This window comes from Pipistrellus kuhlii, unplaced genomic scaffold (assembly GCF_014108245.1).
Source record: "Pipistrellus kuhlii isolate mPipKuh1 unplaced genomic scaffold, mPipKuh1.p scaffold_m20_p_3, whole genome shotgun sequence".
Lineage (NCBI taxonomy): Eukaryota > Metazoa > Chordata > Mammalia > Chiroptera > Vespertilionidae > Pipistrellus > Pipistrellus kuhlii.
This window is the reverse complement of record NW_023425529.1, coordinates 95,934,464-95,959,371: the sequence shown is the minus strand read 5'-3', so window position 1 is coordinate 95,959,371 and position 24,908 is coordinate 95,934,464. Positions and strand designations below refer to the sequence as shown.

General features: G+C 43.5%; 1 protein-coding gene and 1 non-coding gene across 19 annotated transcripts in view; both read left to right on the top strand.

Annotated features, from left to right (window-relative positions):
• Nucleotides 1–24,908, top strand: part of MICAL3 (microtubule associated monooxygenase, calponin and LIM domain containing 3) — a 262,563-nt gene that overhangs the window by 11,133 nt on the left and 226,522 nt on the right. The window lies entirely within an intron of this gene.
• LOC118730988 lies at nt 17,066–17,169 on the top strand. Its single transcript, XR_004991710.1, has one exon. It is a non-coding gene; the product is annotated as a U6 spliceosomal RNA (small nuclear RNA).

Genomic DNA, 24,908 nt, shown 5'->3' with positions numbered 1-24,908 from the left:
AAAGTCTAGAGCACATGTGTCAAACACAAGGCCCGCGGGCCAAATCCGTCCCGCCAGGCCTTGAAATGTGGCCCGCACCGCGCTGTCATCACTGCACTCCGCTGCGTTTCCATCACAATGACAGTTTATGACTGTTCAGTAAACCATTCGGCCCACGATTTAGGCTGGATTTTAGATTTTGGCCCCTTCTCTGATTGAGTTCGACACCCCTATAGAGGAAGAAGCTCAAAGGGAGGGTAGCAATAGCAATGTAAAAAAAAAAAAGATAGAATTAAAGAAGATGACCCAATCCTGGCCAGTGAGCTCAGTGGTTAGTGTCTGCCCACACACTGAAGGGTCATGGATTTGATTCCTAGTCAAGGGCACATACCTGGGTTGCAGGTTCAATCCCTGGCCCCAGTTGGGGTACATGTGGGAGGCAACCAATCTATTTGCCTCCCTCATATCAATGTTTTCCCTTCTCAATCTCTCTCTCTCTCTCTCTCTCTCTCTCTCTCTCTCTCTCTCTCCCTCCCTCCCTCCCTCCCTCCCTCCCTCCCTCCCTCCCTCCCTCTCCCTTCCTCCCTCTCTCTTCCCCTTCCCTTCTTGCCTTCTATTGTCTCTCAAAATCAGTGGGAAAAAATATGCTCTGGTGAGGATTAACAAACAAAAAAAAAGAAAGAAAGAGGACCCAAGCTGAGCCCCGAATAAACCCAGTGAGTGAGCTACCAGCCGTTCTCAGTACTAGCACAGTGCCCTCTGGGGCCTGGAGGTACTGGGCTGAGCTCTGTTTTTCCAGAGCTGTAGCCAGAACTAAGGAACACCCTGGGAAATAATGCCACACAGGGTGCTAAACCAAATCAGACTGTTGAAGGATTTCAAATTAACTTCCCACGGCCTAAGAGTTTTTGTGGAAGAAATACCTCAGAGAGAATGTATCAGAGACTGTTTCTTACATTTGAGCTTATACTAAGAATTAAAAGCCCACCCCCTTTTATTTATTTATTTTATTTATTTATTCATTTTTAATATATTTTATTGATATTTTACATCTAGGAAGGGAAAGAGATAGAGAGCTAGAAACATCAATGAGAGAGAAACATCGACCAGCTGCCTCTTGCACACCCCCTGCCGGGAATGTGCCCGCAACCAAGGTACATGCCCTTGGCCAGAATTGAACCCGGGACCTTTCAGTCCGCAGACCGACACTCTACCACTGAGCCAAACCGGTTTCGGCCCACCCCCCTTTTAAAAAATAATATGTTATATGGAAGATTGTGATATTTTCTGTAGCTTTTGAAATTTCCATCTGTAGGAAAATCTTTTTACAGGAAAGTCTAGATTGCCTCTGGAATAGATTCTTAGGAGTGAAGTCACTACAGGGTTATATTATATTTTGTTCCTTTACATATGCATTGAGCACTTTCTGAGTAGTAAGAATATGTTAGCTGTGAACCATGAGGGCTAGAGCATGCTCAGTCAGACCTTGTGGTAACGTTTTCAGGAATTCTGCAGCCATTATTAAAAATGAATTCTATAAACTTATAATTAAATAGATTATATTAAAAACAAGGGTAATAAATTCTCAGATCTTATTACTTCCTCATTATTTTAGCAATGACTATGCTCTTATATCTCTTGTAGACACATGGTGGAAATATTATGTAATTATGAATGATGGCACACCTCTTCCCAGTTATGTGTCTGTGTTCAGAGATGTCAAATTGGTGGTTTGAAATTGGCTGTGGTGGGAATATTTACACCATGAAACCAACAGACACTACAAATCATGGCTTAAATTGTTGTTTTTTTTCATTGTCTCAGAAAGTAATGGAGAAATGTTAACATTTGTAGTTTAAATTTAAAATGAATAGCACCCTAAAAATTGAGGAAATATTTTTCTTGTAGTTGAAAACTAGGGTCCAATTCAGCAAATAATTTGTTCAGATCATGTTTGATATACATCTTCCTTGTTCCAGTTTTGTTGTTTCTTAAAGTAAATGAAAATATCAATTACCATTCACTTATCAATTTTATCCATAGTTTGGCTGCAGAGATGAGACAAAAGTCTATGACAGCATTCTGTGAGAATCAATTGGCTATATGGAATTAGCAGTAAAGAGTATCATATATTTAATTGCTATATACTTTATCATATATTACTATATATTTATTACTATATTGTATACTTTTAAAAAATATATTTTATTGATTTTTTACAGAGAGGAAGGGAGAGAGAGATAGAGAGCTAGATGAGAGAGAGACATCGACCAGCTGCCTCTTGCACACCCCCTATCGGGGATGTGCCCGCAACCAATGTACATGCCCTTGACCGGAATCAAACCTGGGACCTTTCAGTCCGCAGACCGATGCTCTACCACTGAGCCAAACCGGCTTCGGCTATATTGTATACTTTTTACTGTTGTATGTAATGCATCTTTTATGTCAGTAAAACTTATAATAAATGCAGTCTCCTATACTAGAGGCCGGGTGTATGAAATTCATGCACAGGGGTGTATGTCCCTCAGCCCAGTCTGAACCCTCTCCAATTTGGGACCCCTCGAAGGATGTCCCATGGGATTAGGCTTAAACGGGCAATTGGACATCTCTCTCACAATCCAGGACTGCTCGCCTGTCTTCCTGATTGCCCCTAACTGCTTCTGCCTGCTAGCCTGATCACCCTCTAACCACTCCCCTGCCAGCCCAATTGCCCCTAACTGCCCTCCCCTGCAGGCCTGATTGCCCCTGACTGCCCTCCCCTGCAGGCCTGAACCCTCCCACTGCCTTCTCCTGCTGGCCTGATTGCCCACAACTGCCCTCCCTTGCAAGCCTGTACCCTCCCAACTGCCCTCCCCTTCTGGCCATCTTGTGGCGGCCATCTTGTGTCCATATGGGGGCAGCCACCTTTGACCACATCGGGGCAGCCATCTTGTGTGTTGGAGTGATAGTTTATTTGCATATTACTCTTATTAGATAGGTTAGAGGTCTAGTGGGGTCCAGCTGGTTTGCCCTGAAAGGTGTCCCGGATCAGGTTAGGGGTTCCCTTGGGGTGTGGGGTGGCCTGAGTGAGGAGCCTGTGGTGGTTTGTAGGCTGGCCATATTCCCTGGCGACCCAAGCGGAGGCTCTGGTATCTGGGATTTATTTATCTTCTATAATTGAAACTTTATAGCCTTGAGCAGAGGCCAGGGCAGACCAGAACTGTGGGAAGCTTAGCTTCCTCCATCACTGGGGGCAACTCAAGCCTCCTGCTCACACTATGGCTGTTGCCATTTTTATAGGGATTTATTTATCTTCTATAATTGAAACTTTATAGCCTTGAGCAGAGGCCAGGACTGACCAGGAAGCTTGGCTTCCTCCATCGCCAGGGAAACCCAAGCCTCCTGCTTGCTCAGTGGCCACAGCCATTTTTGTTGGGTTAATTTGCATACGTACTCCTGATTGGATGGTGGGCATGGTTTGTGGGCATAGTAGAGTTATGGTCAATTTGCATGCTTTTCTTTTATTACTGTAGATAGTAAAAGGGTACTATGCAAAAAGACCGAATGGCAGAACAACTGAACAACCAATCAAAGCATAATATGCTAAGGCTGCTCAACCACTTGCTATGACATGCACTGACCACCAGGAGGCAGACAATCAACTGGTTGCCCAGTCACTATGACATGCACTGACCACCAAGGGACAGATGCTCTGATTGGTATGTTAGCTTGCTGCTGGGTCCTGCTGATTTGGTCTGATTGAAATGGGCTGGACACGCCCTGGAGCCCTCCTATGGTCCCTCTCCGGCCTGATTATGCATTGGTGGGGTCCCTCAGCCTGGCTGTGCCATCTTGCAATCTGGGACCCCTCAGGGGATGTCAGGGAGCCTGTTTCAGCTCAATCCTGCAGGCCACTCCCCTTGGGAGGGCACCAGATTCAGGGCTCATGGCTGACGAGCGCTGCTGTGGCAGTGCAAGCCTGTGACAATCACAATGGGGCTGGGATTAGTGAGAGCTTCAGGCAGCTTTAGACTACAGGTTTCAGCCCAATCCCTGCAGGCCCCCCAGAGGGACCCCATCTGTGCACAAATTCATGCACCAGTCATCTTGTATGAACATAATTTTGGAGACTAGATTGTTAAGCACTTACCAGCACATCACTGGAGTTAAATAATCAGTGCTTCAGGGAGTTCCTTAGTGGAGGAGATAGATATATAATCACAGAATACCTAAGTGTGTGAAGGGCACTGGAGGAAGTATATGACAAGGTATTTAATCTGGGCTAGAGGAGGAGTTCAGGAAGGCCTCGGGGAAATGATCCTATATAATAAAAGACTAATATGTAAATTGACTGAACAGCAGAATGACTGGTTGCTATGACATACACTGACCACCAGGGGGAAGATGCACTCTCATAGGGCTGCTCAGCCAGAAGCCTGGCCCATGACTGATGAGTGCAGCGGCAGTTGCTAAGCCGTCAGTCAGACACCCCCCAAGGGCTCCCAGACTGCGAGAGGGCGCAGGCCAGGCTGAGGGACCCCCTCCACCAAATGCACGAATTTCGTGTACCAGGCCTCTAGTACTATTTATATTAAGCACAGACTCCAGGTGACTGGGGAATGAAGTAGCACCTGGGGCAGAGAGAACAGCTTCTGGTGAGGAAGTATGCAGGCTTGAAGAGCAAAAGGAGCAGTTCCTGTGACTTGAGGATTATGAAAAGAAAGGTGGGTGTGGACCAGATTGTGTGAGTGCTAAATGTAGGTCATGTGAAGGTCATGTTAACAATCTAAGGATTCTGCTTTTAGGCAGGTTGGCTACTCAGTTACTACAAATACTGTTCTCCATTTGGCTAACTAGATGTGGCTTCAATAAAGATGTGTTAATATTTTTTTGTGAAGTAAATATTTAAATTGGACAAATATGAATTATCATCTAACTGTGTGCAGGACTTTGTGCTAATGGTTTTCAAGGACACAGAAATTATAAACATTGTCTTTGTCCATTGGGAATGTATTACATGGGGGAGCAACCAGATATATGTAAAGTGAACTATAATATAAGGTGACTGTGAATAAAATGCTATGGAGGAAGCAACTAATTCTGACTGTGGGATGGGGAAACCCACATGGATAAGCATGACAGTGAAACCAAAATGTGGGTGTTTGAGTCCAAGTTCATTGTTTCATGAAATTGAAGAATTGAATTTGTGGACAAAAATGGTTAGTGGAACCAAAGTTTACTGAGAGCATCGATGCTGTAAGAAACATGCTTGTGATTTATCTTCATAGAAAAGAAATAGCATGTGTCCAGGCCATTACTTAATTTCCCCAGAGTAAACAGGATGTGGGGGTGGGGAGAAAGGATGAGAACTGTACACGAAGCTGACAGCACCTGTCCTAAGAAGATTATCCTAGACCCGTGGTCAGCAAACTGGCTCTCGAGCCACATGCGGTTCTTTGGCCCCTTGAGTGTGGCTCTTCCACAAAATACCACAGCCTGGGCTAGTCTATTTTTAAGAAGTGGTGTTAGAAGAAGTTTATGTTTAAAAAATTCGGCTCTCAAAAGAAATTTCAATCATTGTACTGTTGATATTTGGCTTTGTTGATAAATGAGTTTGCTGACCACTGCCGTAGACAAAGGGGGTGGAGGCAACTAGAGAAAGCCCAGCACATTTTAAAAAATAAACCAATGGGAGACAGCAAGACCTAGGTGACCTATTAAGAAATAGGTGATCAAATAGGGAGGAGAAACCAAGATGGTCTACCGCTCCCACAACAATTTGAGGATTGAAACTAATATGAAGGACATCTGTCATCCGGGACCGTGGGAAGGAGGTACTGAGTAGTGGTCAATGGTTAACATGATGGTGGGAGCGATGGGGGACCGATGGGGCTCTTAGAATGTGACTAGCTGGATAATGGAAGAATGGCAGGCCCAGAGCATCCAGGCCCGGAGCAGCCTGCTCCAGAGCATCCAGGCCTGGAGCAGCAGCAGCCAGATCTGGAGCAGCATCAGCTGGGCCTGGAGCAGCAGCAGCCAGGCCTGGAACAGCCAGGCCTGGAGCAGCAGCAACCAGGCCCGGAGCAGCCAGGCCCGGAGCAGCATCCAGGCCCGGAGTGTTGTGGAGTCGAACTCTGGGTTCAAAATGAAAGGAAAGAAGGAGCAATGCAGCCAATTCAGGTACCAGAGTGTTATGTCCGTCATCACAATGGACTCAGAGAAGCTCCTGTGTCCTTTCACCCAAAAGGACGGAGAGTTGCCAGATGACAGCAAAGTGGGAGAAGAAAACTGAAGGCTATGCAAGGGACTGAGGTGCCAACATGGAGTCATCTGAAGAAATTAAAGACTGAAGTGGAAGCTACTTCTTTAATCATGTTCCTGCTCATGCTAGCATCTGTTAGCTTTCAGTCTTCTGCAAAGTCATGTGCAGCAAATCCAAGGACTCTGAGTAAATCTACACCAGCAACAAAAGAGACTCATTTAGTAGCTAAAAATATGAATATGTCCATAATTCTGATTTCTCATTTTGTTGTTTTGCATTGGCATTGTTGTTATTATTTAATAGCCAGAGTTTTGCTCTTGACATTCAAGTTTTGAAAATAACATGTATGTGGTTTAGTTTTTGCATTGGCATTCTTTGCAATTGTTTTTAATTTTAGAGCCCTATTATTGATGTTTAAATTTTATTTTAATTAGTAAAAAAGGATGAGATGTAGAGAGCTGCCTGAGAAGGCACAAGGACATTCTTTTAATTCTTATCAACTGAGCCCGAGGGCACTGGCAGAATCCTCTTATCAGTATTGATTTCTTAATCCTTGTGCTTGGAATGAGGAACAAATAGGGCCCAGGTCTCGATATGCTAAATCTTGTACCAAAAAATAAGAAGCTTACCCAGATTTTGATGAATAGAATCTGGGCGCACCCAAAACTCATTTTGACCTTAAACTATCCTTTGGAAGCCAATTAAAAAAACAAAAACAAAAAAAACACCAAGGGAATTAAAAAACCTGATGAACAATATTAACTATTGAATATAATAGAATCAGAGATATGGAAGGGTAGTGGACTGATGATTCTCAGGGAAAAGAGGAGTGGCAGGGGGGCCGGGAAGAGACTGAACATAAACTGTGCGCCTATGGATGGGGACAATGGGGGGAGGGGAAAGGGCAGAGGGTGGAGTAGGAACCTAATGGAGGGGGGAAAATGAGGAACTTTTGTAGTAATATGAACAATAAAGGTTTATTAATAAAAAAGAAAAAAAGAAATAAGTGATCAAATAGTACTCAGCCAATGAGGAACTGGAGGAGGGTCTAAGTACCGTATTTTTCAGACCATAAGACGCACTTTTTTCCCCCCAGAAGTGGGGGGAAAAAGTCCCTGCGTCTTATGGTTCAAATATAGCCTACACATATACTTTAAAAAAAAAGTTTTTTTACTTGCCCGGCTCTGTGTGGTCTCTGTGTGCTTGCCCGGCTCTAAAATGGTTCTAAATGCTGCTGTTTACTTTACAGGGTTGATTACATGTGTTTATGACTGTGATGTTGGGTTTTAATGCACATAAAATATTTTAGGACACTATTTGTTTCAGAATCTTTTTTTCTTCATTTCCCTTCTCTAAAAACTGGTGCGACTTATGGTCCGGTGCGTCTTATGGTCCAAAAAATACGGTAAATACGGTATGTTTCTTGCCCTACTTGTAATCTTGTACAATGGATGTCCGCTCTCAAGAGTGTTTATTAAAAGTCTAATTTTCTCCATGTTTTTCTAGTCCGTCATTTGAAATTAGGACAGGTGAGCCATGTCTCACACTGTAAATTAAAGTCTATTAGTCCATGTGTGGAGTCCCACTTGGCCATAAGCCATGTGGGTGCAGGGATGTGCTCCCCCACCGCAGGAATGTCAAGAATCCATTACATGCTGGGAAGAAGGAGGAAGCCAGAGGAAGCACAAGATTTTTAATCTAGGGGGTAGATACAGCCTTGCTAGCTCCTGATTGGTTCTTTTCAAAGAATTCTGCCTTAGCAACATCCTTGGGGTTGGTTTATATGTATTACTTCCTTCTGATTGATTATCTGCAAGCTGGTCTGTCTTAACAACATTCATACATTTTAAAGTTTATGTCTCCTGTGTGTGTGTGTCCTTCCTTCCCTGCCTTAGTAACTCCACCTACCTGGCTTTTCTGATTTTATTTCCTCCTCCCAGCCATAGTCTTGGTTCCTGACTGCCTAACTTTCCTCTGTCTCCTCAAAAATACCATATAATAATTTACTTGGGAGACCCCAGAAGAATATTCCACTTTTGACCAGAGCCCTTACCATCTTTATTTGATTTATCCCCATCATTACTGCCCTGGAGTTTGATTATTTCATGAATGCTAATTCTGCCTCTATCAGACTCCTAAAGAGGGCCACATCTTATATTTCCCTCTTGGTCCTCATGGCACCTTACATGCTTTCAGAACTATGTGTTATTGTTTTTTATCCACCAGAAAAGCATCATAGAATAGAAGAGACATTAGACAAAGAATAAAGTCACACAATATAATCGATTTTGTGACTGGATTCTTTTACTTGGCATGATGTTCATTTTGTAGCATGCATGAGAACTTCTTTCTTATGGCCAAGTAATATCTCATTTTTTGGTTATATTACACTTTCATTCATCAGTTGATAGACATTTCACTTTTGGTATTTTGAATAATGTTGATATGGACATTCATGTACAGGTTTTTGTGTAGACATATGTTTTCATTTCTCTTGTGTATATACCTGGTACATACTTGGGAGTAAAATTGCTTGGTCACGTAGTAACTCTAACATTTTAAGGAACCTGATGACTGTTTTCCAAAGCGGTTGCACTATTTTCTATTTCCACCAGCATTGTCTGAGTGTTCCAATTTTTCCACCTCCTTAGCAACATTTATTATTATTTATTTTTTTATGATAGCCATCCTAGTAGATGTGAAGTGTTATCTCATGGTTTCTGTGGGTATGGTTTTTTTTTGTTTGTTTTTTTTGTATACCCCATTAACCTTACATAACTTAATATGTGATTATCCCATTAAATCCTACACCTATCCAGTATCACGCCTAGTTATTAGAATATTATTATTTTAAAAATGATTTTTATTGATTTCAGAGAGGAAGAGACAGGATGGGAGAGATAAAAGCATCAATGATGAGAAAGAATCATTGATTGGCTGCCTTCTGCATGCTGCACACTGGGGATTGAGTCCACAACTCAGGCATGTGTCCTGACCGGGAATAGAACCATGATCTCCTGGTTCATAGGTCAACGCTTTACGTAAACACTGAGTCATGCTGGCCGGCTGAGAATATTATTGACTGTACTTTACATTCCCATGACTATTCTGTAACAACCAATTTGTATCCCTTCACCCTTTTCACCCATCCCTCCGAATGCCGCTCCCATCTGGCAGCCAACAAAAAGTTCTCTGTATCTGTAAGTCTGTTTCTGTTATGCTAGTTTAACTTGCTTATAGATACAGTTGTTAATAGATACGTATTTATTGCCATTTTACTGTTCATATTTTGATCCTCTTTCCTTCTTCTTAAATAAGACCCTTTAACATTTCATATAATACTGATTTGGTGATGATGAACTCATTTAGCTTTTTCTTGTTGGGAAGCTCTTTATTTGTCCTTTGATTCTAAATGAGAGGCTTTGCAGGGTAGAGTAATCTTGGTTGTATTAGTAGGTCCTTGTTTTTCATCACTTTGAATATTTCTTACCATTCCCTTCTGGGCTGCAAAGTTTGTGTTGAGAAATCAGTTGACAGACTTATCGGAGCTCAACTTGTAGTTAGTTCTTTTGCTGCTTTTAAGATTTTCTCTTTGTCTTTTGGCATTTTAATTATAATGTGTCTTGGTGTGGGCCTCTTCGATTTCCTTTTGTTTTAGATTCTCTGCAATAACTGGACTTGTAAATCTGTTTCCTTTACCAAGTTAGGGAAGTTGTCAATTTCATGCCTTCTTACTTCTCCTTCCGGCACCCTCATGATGCAAATGTTGTTATGCTCAAAGTTGTCCCAGAGGCTTCTTATACTATCCTCTTTTATCCTCTTTTTTGGGGGGAACAGGGGTAGGGTTCTTTTTGCTGTTCTGATTGGGTGTTTTTTACTTCCTTATATTTCAAATCACTGGTTTGATTCTCAGCTTCATCTTCTCTACTGTTAATTTCCTGTAAACTATTATTTATTGCAGTTAGTGTAGTAGCTTTCATTTCTAACTGGTTCTTTTTTATGCTGTTGAAATCAGTTAACAGACTTATCTTAGTAAGTAAGTTCCTTGAGCATCTTATAACCAGTGTTTTGAACTCTGCATCTAGTAGCTTGTTTATCTCCATTTTGTTTAGTTCTTTTTCTGGGGCTTTGTACTGTTGTTGCATATGGACCATGTTTCATTCTCTCCTCATTTTGGCAGTTTCCCGCTGTTTGTTTCTACATATTAGGTTGAGCTGCTACATCTCCTAGCCTCACTGATCACTCCAGCTGGGCACTCTAGGTGTGCCCCTTCTTCCCCCATGGGCTATATACCCTCCTATTGTAGTTGAGTCTTGATTGCTGTTAGCACATCAATGGGAGGGATTTACCTAGGCCTGTGGTTGGCAAACTGCGGCTTGCGAGCCACATGCTACTCTTTGGCCCCTTGAGTGTGGCTCTTCCACAAAATACCATGGCCTGGGTGAGTCTATTTTGAAGAAGTGGTGTTAGAAGAAGTTTAAGTTTAAAAAAAATTGGCTCTCAAAGAAATTTTAGTCATTGTACTGTTGATATTTGGCTCTGTTGACTAATGAGTATGCTGACCACTGATCTAGGCCATCCAGCTATTAGGACTGGCTATGTGAAGAATACAGTACACATTTATTGTTAAATGAAAATAAAGGAAATTTATTACCTGTATACGGTACGGTAGTACGGTAGTTGTCAACACAAACCAGATCAGCTGAGTGGAGACCCACTGGACAGAGCAGGACTGACTTTAGTAGGGCTCTGGTACTCACTGAGTCTGCCCTTGAATATGTTGCCTATGGAGGTGGCTGGGTGGTGGTGCTTTGACATGATCTGAAGCTGTCCATTGAGTGCACTAGTTTTAGGGCCTTCTGGGAGGTATAGGTCAAGGTCAGCTACTACCTGTGTTCTGACCTGGGCCACCAGGCATAAGCTACAAAATAATCTGCAGATGGCTGCTTCTTGTACTGGGCTTAGAGGTGCTCAGATGAGGCTAAGCTATGAACCAAGGCAGGCTGCTGTTTTGAGTATTTTTGCTGGCTGTAGGTTTGCTAATGCTGGACCTGAGGCCATTTAGTGAGAGGTACTGGGCATGCCAAGTACCTCTTAATTGAGAGATATTAGGAAAATCTGAAGCATGAACCAAGACAGGCCATTCCTATGGAAAAGCCAGTGGAGACTGGTTGGGTAGCCTAAAAGTGAGGTGGGGCAGGATCTCAGGGAATTATCAGTGTGATAAACAGTGTGAGCCAAGTTGATGGGGTCTCAAATAAGGTGCCAGTCTGCTGGTTCTGTGGGGCAGGGCTCATCAAAGGAACAATGGCTTCTGCCAGCACTTCTGTCTGGGAAAAAGCTGCTCCTCTAGCTTTCGCCTTGATGCTAAACAATTTAGTTCTTCCCATATGTCTCTGGTGCCTTTAAGCTGCCTTCCCTGTGCTTGTGCTCAAAGTGTATAAGTCTTAGTAAGTCCATGTGCAGGCTCTTTAAGAGGAACTGTTTGGGACTCCAGCAGCCTCAGCCTTCCTTAGCCTCAATTCCCACTGGTTTTTACAGCTAGAAGTTGAGTGGAAACCTGAGCTTGGGTGTCTGGTGTGGGACGGGGACCCTTGCTCCTCAGTGGGAACCTCCATAGCCAAGGTATCCCTCCCAGTTTTTATCCCCCACATGTGGATGTAGGACCAACTCCTTCCAAGTCTCTGTCCCTCCTAACTGTACCCTATACCTGGGCTCCTGAGCATTAAAGAGAAAAAAAAATCAACATTATATAGAAAAATGTTACCCTGTTTCCCCGAAAAAAAAGACAGTGTCTTATATTAATTTTTGCTCCCAAAGATGCGCTAGGTCTTATTTTCAGGGGATGTCTTATTTTTCCATGAAGAAGAATACAGTACACATTTATTGTTAAATGAAAATAAAGGAAATTTATTACCTGTATACGGTACGGTAGTACGGTAGTTGTCAACACAAACCAGACAAACTGTGAATCCTACAGTATCAAGAATTTACTCATTTATTCAATGACAATCATGGCATCATCTTCTGAAACATCATTATAACAATCCAATTTCTGAATTTCCTGGTGAACTTCTTGTGACTCCATTTCTTTCAGAATCAGTAGACCAAATCTCTCATGTTTAGCAATAGCACTGTCTTTAAATGAGTACTTCTTGTCAAGGTAGCCTGCTCGCAGTGCATTTTCAATGCAATTGTCAGTAATTTTCTCCCATGAATTCTTCACCCAAGTCACAACTTCTTGCAGTTTAGGTTTCACAAAGTTTCCACACTGATTTCTCTCCATTCTATTTTCAATGTAGTCATTAATTTCCATGCACAAATTGTCTTTGAATGGCTTGCTTATTGCAATATCAAGAGTCTGGAGATAGGCCGTCATTCCTGCGGGAATCATTATCTGATCTATTTTTCTTTCATGAAGAAATGTCTTCATGTCTTTAGCGCGTTGAGTGCTGGCTGCATCACAGACTAGCAGACCTCTTTGGCTCCCTCGCATAACAAGTGCCAGCATTAAATCGACCCACTTCCTTATAACTGCTTGTGTGGCCCAGGCTTTTTCAGTTTCAAGAATAAAAACGCCCAAAACACGTTCAATCTTTTCCTTCTTGCCCTTAGAAATGATTAAAGGTGGGATTTTAGTGTCATCCAGACAGATTGCCAAAATACAGCAAACACCTGCACTTTTGTAAGCAGTGGAGGGAATGTACACTAAGGAGGCACCCCGCTGTTCAATTGTTGTTTGAGATGATTGGCCCATAAACACTGCAGTTTCATCCATAGCAATGATTTTGGAAAGATTGTATTTAGAGAAGTCAGCATCATTAATAAAGGACCTGAATGCAAGTGCTCACTTAATAACTTGAGTATCTTCCAACCTAAACAATGTTGTACCGGGGGCCTTATTTTCTGGGGGGATGCCTTATATTTCACTCAGAAGGAAACCTGTAAGTAGGTCTTATTTTTGGAGAAACATGGTAGTTACATGCAAACAAGTGGTTAGAATAAGATGGAACTTGGAGACGTTGTAGAAAATAGGTCTACCTTTCATCTAGCCCAATATTCCACCTTTCTGTGTCAATCCACCCAGCAGGATGAGCCTTGTTTCACACAGAGGTACTTCTTGCAAAGTGAGCACCAGATGTTGCTCTTCACCTTCTTTCTTAGATTGTCTTTGTAAGACACTCCAGGATTTTGCTTGTTGTACCTGGAGTGCTTTTCCATGCATATAACACAGATATGATTAGATGATGTCTCAGGAGGAATCTCTGGAAAATGATTGGCTGGGGTCATCCATTGAGGACAGGGTTCCTTTTGTCGGTGATGGTGGGCTGATGTTCTGTTTCTACCAATAAGTTGCAGGCACAGTTTCTGAATATATCTGGTGAAATAAACTGGCTTTTTTGAAGCAGGTTGCTGCTTTGAAGCATATAAGATATAAGAATTATAACTGGCCCACATAAAAAATTTTATGAAAACCGCCAGGGCCAGTGGTAATGACGACGAGACCGGTGAAGGCAGATCATCTGGTCATTTTTTCACAGCCACCCAGCTCTTGTAAATGAAGTACATGATCAAATTGGGCAGCAGTATTTTTAGTAAAACATAAAGTATGAAAAGAAATAAATACAACACTATTCCTATTTATTCTTATTATCTCCTGTGTTAGGCCTTGTAGTGTGTGTATATCCTACCTAATAATAGAGTAATATACAAGTTGACCATCACTCCAAGATACAAGATGGCCACTCCCATATGGTCAAAGATGGTTGTCCCTAAGTGGACACAAGATGGCCACCACAAGATGGTCAGCAGGGGAAGGCAGTTGTGGGCAGCTAGGGGTGACCAGGCCAGCAGAGGAGGGCAGTTGGGAGAGACCAGGACTGCAGGGGAGTGCAGTTCGGGAGGACCAGACCTGCAGGGGAGGACAGTGTGGGCGATCAGGCAAGCTGAAAGGGCATTTAGGGGTGAATGGGCCAGCAGAGGAAGGCAGTTGGAGGAGACCAGATCAACAGGGGAGGGCAGTTGGAGGGTACCAGGACTGCAGGGAAGGGCAGTTGGGGGGCAGGCCTGCAGTGGAGGACAGTTGGGGGGACCCAGGCCTCCAGGGGAGGGCAGTTGTAGGTGATCAGGCCAGCAGGGAGGGCAGTTAGGGGTGACTGGGCCAACAGAAGATGCAGTTGTGGTGATCAGGCCTGCAGGGGTGGGTAGTTGCGGGGTGATCAGGCCTGCAGGGAGGGTAGTTGTGGGGGGACCAGGCCTGCAGGGGAGTACATATATATATAAACATTAGAGGCCCATTGCACAAATTCATGCACAGGTGGGGCCAGGCCAGCCTGCCCCAATGGGGACCGATTGAACCAGGCCAGTTTGGGGAGAGGATGTGAGAGGTTGGCTGGTTGGCCCACCTCTGATCAGGGTGGAGGTGGCCGATCAGGGGTAGGGCCAGTGGTTGGGGGAGGGCCACGGGAGGTTGGGGGCCGAATGGGGCCCAATCGGGTCAGTTGGCCACCTCAGTGTGCATTATAGCGACTGGTCATTCCAGCTGTTCTGGTCACTCCATTGTTCCTGTTGCTTGGCTTTTATCTGTATAGACCAGAGGCCTGGTGCACAAAATTCATGCACAGGGGGAGTGGGAGGGTGGGGGAGGGGTGGTGGTGTCCCTCAACTAGCCTGCACCCTCTCCAATCAGGGATCCCTCTCATAATCCAGGACTGCTGATTCCCAACTGCTCTCCTGCCTGCCTTCCAGATTGCCCCTAACTGCTTCTGCCTGCCAGCCTGATCACCCCGTAACAACTCCCCTCCCAGCCTGTTTGCCCCCAACTTCCCTCCTCTGCCAACCTGGTTACCCCTAACTGTCCTCCCCTGGAGGGTTGATCACCTCCAACTGCCCTCCCTTGCAGGCCTGGTCCCTCCCAACTGCCCTCCCCTGCTGGCCATCTTGTAGTGGTCATCTTGTGTCGACATGGGGGCAGGATCTTTGACCACATGGGGGCAACTATCTTGATCTTGTGTGTTGGAGTGATGGTCAATCTGCTTATTACTCTTTTATTAGATAGGATAAAGGCCTGGTGCATGGGTGGGAGCCAGCTGGTTTGCCCTTAAGGGTATCCCAGATCAGGGTGGGGGTTCCCTTGGGGAGTGGGGTGGCTTGGGCGATGGGCCTGTGGTGGTTCTCAGGCCGGCCATACCCCCTGGCGACCCAAGCAGAGGCCCTGATATCTGGAGTTTATTTACCTTCTACATTCAAAACTTTGTAGCCTGGAGTGGAGCCAAGTCTCCTGCTTGCTCCAAGGCTGCCTCCATTTCTGTTTGGATTTGTTTACCTTCTATAATTGAAACTTTGTGGCCTGAAGTGGAGGCTTAGGCCGGCTAGGGCAGGTGGAAAGCTTGGCTTCTTCCATTGCCTGGGAAACGCAAGCCTCCCTTCTGCTTTCTGTGGCTGCAGCCATCTTGATTGAGGTTAATTTGCATACTCTCTCTGATTGAATGGTGGGTGTGGCTGGCGGGTGTGGCTTGTGAGTGTAGCAGAGGTATGGTCATTTTGCATATTATTTTATTAGATAAGATAAATATAAATAAATAAATAAATGGCAGAATTTAATTCTCATAACAATCATGCAAGGTGCTTCTATGAGCATCACTGAGGGCCATGCTTATGGTCAGGTATGTAGCTGTTCAGTAGAGCTAATCTTAGTTACACATCTCTCAGGAACTGGGCTTTGTCTTATCTATCTGTATCTTGTGAGCCAAAGTAAGAATGTCATTTTGTCCTTGGCCAGGTGGCTCAGTTGGTTGGAGCATGGACCTGTACACTAAAAGGTTTTGGATTCAATTCCCAGTCAGGGCACATACTCAGGTTGCGGGTTTGACCCTTCAGTTTGTTAGGGTTTGATCCATGGTCAGGGAGCCTATGGACAGCAACTGGTCTATGTTTCTCTCACTCGCTTGCTCTCTCTAAAAATCGATAAAAACATATCCTCAGGTGAGGATTAAAATACAAAACAATCAGTGCTTACTTCGGCAGCATACATACTAAAACTAGAGGCCAGTGAATGGGGTGGGGGCGGGTCCCCTCAGCCCAGCTTTCACCCTCTCCAATCCAGGACCCCTCAGGGATGTTCGACTGTTGGTTTAGGCCCAATTGGATAGGGCTGAAACCAACAGTTGGACACCCCTCTCACAATCCTGAACTGCTGGCTCCTAACTGCCCACCTGCCTGCTTGCCTAATTGCCCCTAATTCCACCACCACCACCACCACCACCACCCCCAGCCTGATCACACCTACCGTATTTTTCAGACCATAAGACGCACTTTTTCCCCTCAGAAGTGGGGGGAAAAAGTCCCTGCGTCTTATGGTCCAAATATAGCCTACACATATACTTTAAAAAAAAAAGTTTTTTTACTTGCCCGGCTCTGTGTGGTCTCTGTGTGCTTGCCTGGCTCTAAAATGGTTCTAAATGCTGCTGTTTACTTTACAGGGTTGATTACATGTGTTTATGACTGTGATGTTTTAATGCACATAAAATATTTTAGGACACTATTTGTTTCAGAATCTTTTTTTCTTCATTTCCCTTCTCTAAAAACTGGTGCGTCTTATGGTCCGGTGCGTCTTATGGTCCGAAAAATACGGTAATTGCCTCTGCCTGCTTGTCTGGTTGCTTCCAACCCCTCTCCCCCCCCCCCCCCCCCACACACACACACCGGCCTAGTTGCCCCCAGCTGCCCCCCTCTGCCATCCTGATTGCCCTACACAGCCTGCTGTTGGTTGCCCCTAACTAACACCCCTCCCGGCCTGGTTGCCTCACACAGCCTGATTGTCAGTTCCATTGTTTCGGTTGCGACTGTCGCTTAGACTTTTATATACATAGATTGGAATGATACAGAGAAGATTAGACTGGCCCTTGCAAAAAGATGACTCCCAAACTTGTGAAGTGTTCCCTTTTTTTTTTTTTTTTTTGCATTAAAAAAAAAAATCTTTATTGTTCAGATTATTACTATTGTTCCTCTTTTTTCCCCCTCATAGCTCCCCTCCACCCGGTTCCCACCCAACCCTTTGCCCTTAAACCTCCCCCCACTTTACTCATCCATAAGTGTTAGATTTTTGTCCCAGTCTCTTTCCACACCCCCCATACTCCTTTCCCCTCGAGAATTGTCAGTCCACTCCCTTTCTATGCCCCTTATTCTATTATACTCACCAGTTTATTCTGTTCATCAGATTTTTTATTCACTTGATTTTTTATTCACTTGTTGATAGATATGCATTTGTTGTTCATAATTTTTGTCTTTACTTCTTCCTCTTCTTAAAGAATGTCTTTCAGCAATTTATGTAATACTGGTTTGGTGGTGATGAACTCCTTTTAGCTTTTTCTTGTCTGTGAAATTCTTTATCTGCCCTTCAATTCTGAAGGAAACTTTGCTGGGTAGAGTAATCTTGGTTGTAGGTTTTTGCTATTCATCACTTTGAATATTTCTTGCCACTCCCATCTGGCCTGCATAGTTTCTGTTGAAAAACAGGTGACAATCTTACGGGTGTTCTTTTGTAGGTAACTAGTTGTTTTTCTCTTGCTACTTTTAAGATTCTCTCTTTGTCTTTTGCCCTTGGCATTTTAATTATGATGTGTCTTGGTGTGGTTCTCTTTGGATTGCTTTTGTTTGGGGTTTTCTGTGTTTCCTAGACTTGTAAGTCTATTTCTTTCACCAGATGGGGGAAGTTTTCAGTTATTATTTCAATAGGTTTTCAGTATCTTGCTCTCACTTCTTCTGGCATCCCTAGCACCCCCATAATTCTGATGTTGGTATGCTTGAAGTTGTCCCAGAGGCTTCTTACACTATCTTCATAATTATGGATTATTTTTTCTTTTTGCTTTTCCAGTGGGGTGTTTTTTGCTCCTTTGTATTTCAAATCTTTGATTTGATTCTTGTGGTCCTCTAGTCTGCTGTTAGATCTCTGTATATTGTTCTTTATTTCAGTCAGTGTATGCTTAATTTCTAGTTAATCCTTTTTCATATCCTGAAGGCTCTCGCTGAATTTATCTGCCTTTTCTCAAAAATTCTTGAAAAACCTTATACCCGTGGCTTTAAACTCTATATCCAGTAGTTTGCTTTCCTCCATTCCTCTCATTTGTGACCTGTTCCTTTGTCTCCACATTTTTGCTGCTTCCCTGAGTTGATAGAGTGGCTTTGTGTCCTCGGTGTCCTATGTGGCCGAGTGGCTCAGCTTCTCCAGTTATGTGAGGTGGACATTCTTAGTGTACCCCTTTGTGGGCTGTGTGATCAGTCTTGTTGTAGTTAAGCATTGATTGTTGTTGGTATCACTGGGAGGAATTGACCTGCAGGCCCATTAGCTGTGAGAATCAGCTGTGTCTACTCTGGGAGAACTTCTGTGCTGTAGACACCCTTATGAGACAAGACTTGCTTTCGTGGGGCTTTGGTGCTTATTGGGTCTCCCCTCTGAGTGTGTCCCTTATGGATCTGAGGAGTTGTAATCTGCATGGTCTCACTCTGACCCTTGAGTACACTGGCTTTTAGATCTCCAAGGAGATGCGAATTTAGCCTCTGCCTAAGGCCACCCAGCAGGAGCTACAGAGAGATCTGAAGATTCCTCTTCTTTGTTTGGGTTTTGGAGATGTCCATATGAGGGCCAGCTATGAAGCAGTGCAAGCTGCTGTCAGGCCTCGGGCCTTCTTTTGGAAGTTCTGGATCTCTCTAACTCAGCTTCAGTTTGTTAGGTAAGTTTAGATTTCAAAGGACCTGGCCATTCATATGCAAAAGCCTCTGTGCACAGTTTGGATGGGATGGAGTCTCAGGGCAGAACAAATAGCAATGGCTTCCCATCATCCCTGCCCTAAGAGGCCCATAGGTCTTAGTGTCCTGAGGTACTCACTGCAAGCACCTCTGAGAGAAGGCTGCTCTCGAGTTCTGCCCACTGCCAGTCTATTTTCTCCCCATATGAGTCTGAGTCCCCAGATCTTGCCCAGAACTGGAGTTCAGAGCAGTCAGGAGCTTTTGTCTTCCTCCCACTGGAAAAAGACAGCTGCATACTCAGTTGCCAGCCCTCTCCGCGCACACGGCTCTGTATCTCTCACTTTACTTCTGCAGCTTCTGTGAGTCTCAGTGTGCTTTTCTCTTCCCTTCTAGTTGTAGAATTTTCAGTTAGCCAGTCTTCATATGGTTCTGGATGATGTCCATTTTGTCTTTTAGTTGTAGTTTTGAAGTTGTGTGAGGCAGCAATTTCAGGTTTTTACCTATGCTGTCATCTTGGTTTCTCCCAAGTGTTCCATATTTAAAAAGAAAAACAAAAACCATAAAAGTTATTCTTTGCCCTGGGCCTGTTGTTTCAGTTATTCACATAAATCCCTGGCCCAAAGGGAGATAGGATATCTAGGACATCAACCCTTTTGGGGTGAGTATTTTCAGTTGTGATGATTGAACAGCACCCAGGAAGACTTCCGGGGTCTTGTGTTTTAAAAAGACCTATAATCACCTCTTTTTAAGCCAGGCCCTAGTGGTCTCTCTTCTACCCACAGGCAGATAGGTACCCACAGCCTTATCTCCCAGGCTGGGAGATAAGGGTGTCCCCTCCTCACTATCACAATAGTGATATCATATACAGTTATCTGGATGACCCTGCCAGTATCCTTCTTGGCATTTAATTTTTTATCTCAATGAATTAGATCTCTCTGCCCAACCTTCTCTTATTAGGGCAGTCTCACTTTTCTTCTCCAGCTCCCCCAGGGTGTAGTAGTTGGGATGAGTTGGTATTTTCTTTTAAGGTAGGAGACCAAGGAAAAAAAGTATTCCAAATACATGGTAAGAAACTGCCTTTGATCGCAGTGTAGAAATGACATATCTTTGTTGCTTCTCTTAAATATCCAAATGATCAATTTCATGATCTTTTTGAGATTACAGGTATTACTGAAATCCTTATAAAAAGTCATTGTTTTCTGATAGAAGACTCTTGCAACACAACTTACCTTACAGAAATATTTCTTTTTTAAGTAAAAAGGGGATGGAGGGAAAAGAGAAGAATGCCTGGATTTCCTTCAGCCACAGTTTTCTGTCTCTGTCCAAAGACTTCTTACCTCTGTGAGCTGGAGCCACCTGCCTGCATGGGCCAAGGTCAGCCCTTCTGGATCTGCCCTGAGACTGAGTGACCTGAGGTCCCCACTGTGAGTTCTGTCTGCTCTATGCTTTTTTAGCTACTACAGCATTTCTGTTTAGAAATGTTTTCTTTTCCTAACCCCAGGCCTAGACCATCCACGATTAGCTTCAGTGGTGCAACTATATTCAGCAGCCAAGGCCAGTGTCTTGTGGCCACTCCTTCTAAAAACCCCCAACCCCTGTTCTTCCCCAGCAGTTGTGTCTGAGTCTTAAATTTATCTGTTTGGAGCAATTCCTTTTTTTCCTTTTTTCTTTTAAACAAAACTCAATCATTAGACTTTGTCTTTTGTAGATGAAGTGAGAGTTGTTTTCTGAGGACTGGATCATACCAGCTGCTTTTAAATTGCTGTAGGTCTTTAATGAGACAATTTAGTTGTGGACCAAATTTCCTACCCACAGAACCTTGTTGTCGGTAGGATTCTAGTGTAGACTTTGACAGTGCTGAGGTGGGTGACACCTGGCAGAGGTGCATGGTTTGGTTTTAAGGCTTTATCTCCCATTGGGTCAAAGTCTGGTAGAGTTAATCCCTTTCTCTTTGTGTGTGTGTGTGTGTGTGTGTGTGTGTGTGTGTGTGTCTCTTTCTCACATACACACACACACACACACACACACACAGTTGGCAGTATGTGTGCCATGTGCAGAGACGGTGAACAAAACCCAAACACACATTAGCCATACTGGCTGATGATCAAACAGAAGTAAAACCTCATCATTTGAGGCTTCTGGCATTGGCAGTGTGTCCCATGTGGAGAGTATCCTCAGTTAGCAGTTACTTTGTAAAAGACCAAAAGATTAGGCTGTGCATATTTGGCCTCTGCGATATAAGATAAAAATGTAGTCAGAAGGATGTGATGGAAGACAGCCTGTTGGAGGAAGGACTATGTCCTGCAGAACACAGAGTGAAAGAACGGTAGCCTCAAGTTGGCCCTCTTCCAGCTTTGTCTCTTGGATTTTGCACTGGAGTTAAGGAGGAGGGGCTAAGTTTTGGGATAATGACTGGCTCCTTTCTGCCTTCTTGTTAGAATACAGAATCCCAACTCCAGTAGTAATACCATGTTGAATACTCCATTTATAAAGCCCTAAAATTCAGGGTTAGATAAAATCAGACCTCCATCTGCCTTTGGGAAAGACTAGAAGGAAGTTTCTCTATTAGTATCTTGCTTGTTATTGTCATTGCATTTTTAAAAAATCTGTGAGGGGCTCAGATTTTGTCATGTATTATCCTATCTAATAAAAGAGTACTATGCAAATTGACTGTCACTCCAACACACAAGATGGCTGCCCCCATGTGGATACAAGATGGTCGCCACAAGATGGCCAGCAAGGGAGGGAGATAGTTCCCTCAGTGCCTGTGACCATTGTCTTCATTGGAGCCTGACTTGCCAGGTTTGTGGGGACTCCTGAGGATATAGAGTACTTGAGGTTAGAAGTGGTCTCAGATGAGTGAAAAATCTTCCTTAGTGCCAAGGGGTGTCAGAGGTATTCTTCAAGCCCCACCCATTTTCCCATCACTTGGCCATGTTAGGGTAAGGAACAGAGAAGTGGCATATAATGAGATAACAACTGCTTACCTTACTTTTTGGGGAGATAGGAATTTTCAGATCTTTCCCTCCTGTAAAACAGACAGGAGCAAAATAATTGCAATGAATGAACAGAGATGGCTGTCTTTTAATCTCACCCATATGTGTTTCTAACAGAGCCTTCCTTTAAACATCCCTTGTTTAGGAAAGTTGTGGATAAAGTTAAACCAGTGATTAAAAGAATTTGTCAGCCTTCCTACCCCTGAACAGGATGCAGATAATACGTAAAGTCAATATTTGGTTTGTATACCCTCTGTATCTAATCTGCTTTATTATTTCCTTCTTCAAAATGTCTTTGGAAATTGGTTATCCTGGCATCTAAAACTACTGTTTCCAAAATTGCTGCTCAGTGTTTGTTAAATTATTGTACTTTTCCTTTTAAAATACCTATTCCTGTTGCCACAGCTCTAATCTGGTCCCCCTTCATCTCATGTCTAAGGGATTGCCCAGGCCTCCTGTATACACCTATCTGCAGTTCTTCCTTCCTAGCTACCGACAGACCAGTGTGCCTTGAAGGCTGGATGCCTCCAGTGAGCTTTCCTGCCTGAACAGCACCACTTTCACCCTCCTCCCAGTCCCCTGCATGTGCTCTGCTAAGTTTTGCTCTAGCTTTCTATGCCTTTTCTGTACCCAAAGGATCTGGCCTCTCTTTTCTGCTTATTAAATCCTAAGCATCCCTACTCTGACAGCTTGGTCATACAGTTTAGAAAATGTTTGCTTGTTTGTTATAGTGCCCGGGTTAGTTTTTTTCCTTGATTAGATTGTAAGCTTCTTGCAGGTGGCATAATATCTTCTTTTCTGCTTGCCTCATTCAGTGGTCATCATACACTTTGTGAACAATTAGCAAACCCTTCAGGATATACCGTATTTTTCGGACCATAAGACGCACCAGTTTTTAGAGAAGGGAAATGAAGAAAAAAAGATTCTGAAACAAATAGTGTCCTAAAATATTTTATGTGCATTAAAACCCAACATCACAGTCATAAACACATGTAATCAACCCTGTAAAGTAAACAGCAGCATTTAGAACCATTTTAGAGCCGGGCAAGCACACAGAGACCACACAGAGCCGGGCAAGTAAAAAAACTTTTTTTAAAAAGTATATGTGTAGGCTATATTTGGACCATAAGACGCAGGGACTTTTCCCCCCACTTCTGGGGGGGAAAAAGTGCGTCTTATGGTCCGAAAAATACGGTAGCATTTACATTTTGCTGTTGAGTTCAGCTGCACCTTTTAACACTGTAAATGTTATTATAATGTATGGCCCTTAGGAAGATGTTCGCTGTAATTCTATTAAGAGACTTTAGCTTATGGTTGTTGTTGTACTGTTATATGAAAACATATACAGTTAATCTCCAGTGTGGTGGTACTCATTTCAATACACATGAACTGTACATTTGTGGAGTGTCTTTACCTTAAGAATGACCCTGTGAATGCACTTTGTAGCCTTTTATGGGTGGGGGAAGGGGGTAGTAAAAGAAGATAATTCCATGTTAAAATTATTTAAAAAACAAACAAACATAGGTCATGTATTGAGCAGAAACAGTGTTTATACATTTTCTGAGCTTAGGTATGTTATTTTAGAGATTTTACGTATTCTATATACACTGTAGTTACCTAACATAGAAAATTGTAGCATGTCATTGCAAACTTTCTCTGCTGTCACCAATGAAGTTATTAAAAAATAAATTAAGCCCTAACCAGTTTGGCTCAGTGGATGGAGCATCAGCCTGCGGACTCAAGAGTCCCAGGTTCAGTTCTGGTCAAGGGCATGTGCCTTGGTTGCAGGCACATACGCAGTGAGGGGTGTGCAGGAGGCAGCTGATTGATGTTCCTTTCTCATCAATGTTCCTAACTCTCCCTCTCCCTTCCTCTCTATAAAAAATCAATAAAATATATACTTAAAAATAAATTAATTAAAACAAAAAACAACAAGAAAAAAACAATTAGCAAACTCTTGATTCACAATTTGAATCAAAGGCCTAGAAAATATTCAGTAAGAAGCATTTTCCTGACTGGACTGTGGAGACAAACTAAGATGGCAGCATAGGTAAACACCCTAAATTGCTACCTCGCACAACAATTTCAAAACTACAACTAAAAGACAAAATGGACATCATCCAGAACCACAGGAAGGCTGGCTGAGTGGAAATTCTACAACTAGAAGGAAAGATAAAAGCACACTGAGACTCACAGGAGCTGCGGAAGGCAGAGGTACGGAGGCGCGCCAGCGAAGAGGGCTGGAAACTGAGTGCACAACTGGCTTTGTCAAGCAGGAAGTAGACAAAAGCTCCTGACTTATTTGTATTCCAGTTCTGGCAAAACTCTGGGCACCCAGAATCATATGGGGAGAAAATAGACTGTCTGGCAGTGGGCAGAACTCGAGGGTGGGTTTCTCTCAGAGGTGCTTGCAGCGATTACTAGATTACCATGGCAGACTGAGAACGGGGGTGGGGCGGGGGGAGCTCTTAGGGCAGGGCTGACAGGAAGCCATAGCTATTTGCTCTGCCATGAGATCCCGCCCCATCCAAACTGAGCACAGAAACTTTTGTATATGAATGGCCAAGTCCTTTGAATTCTAAACTTACCTAACAAACTAAAGCTGAGTTAAGAGAGACCCAGAACATCCAAAAGAAGGCTTAAGGCCCCACAGCAGCTTGTATTGCTTCACAGTTGGGCCTCATCTGGGCACTTCCAAAACCCAAACAAAGAAGAGGAATCTTCAGATCTCTCTGTAGCTCCTGCTGGGTGGCCTCAGACAGAGGCTAATTTCGCACCGCATTGGAGATCCAAAAGCCAGTGTACCCAAGGGTCAGAGTGGGACCATGCAGATTACAACTCCTCAGATCCATAAGGGACACACTCAGAGGGGAGACCCAATAAGCACCAAAGCCCCACGAAAGCAAGTCTTGTCTCATAAGGGTGTCTACAGCACAGAAGTTCTC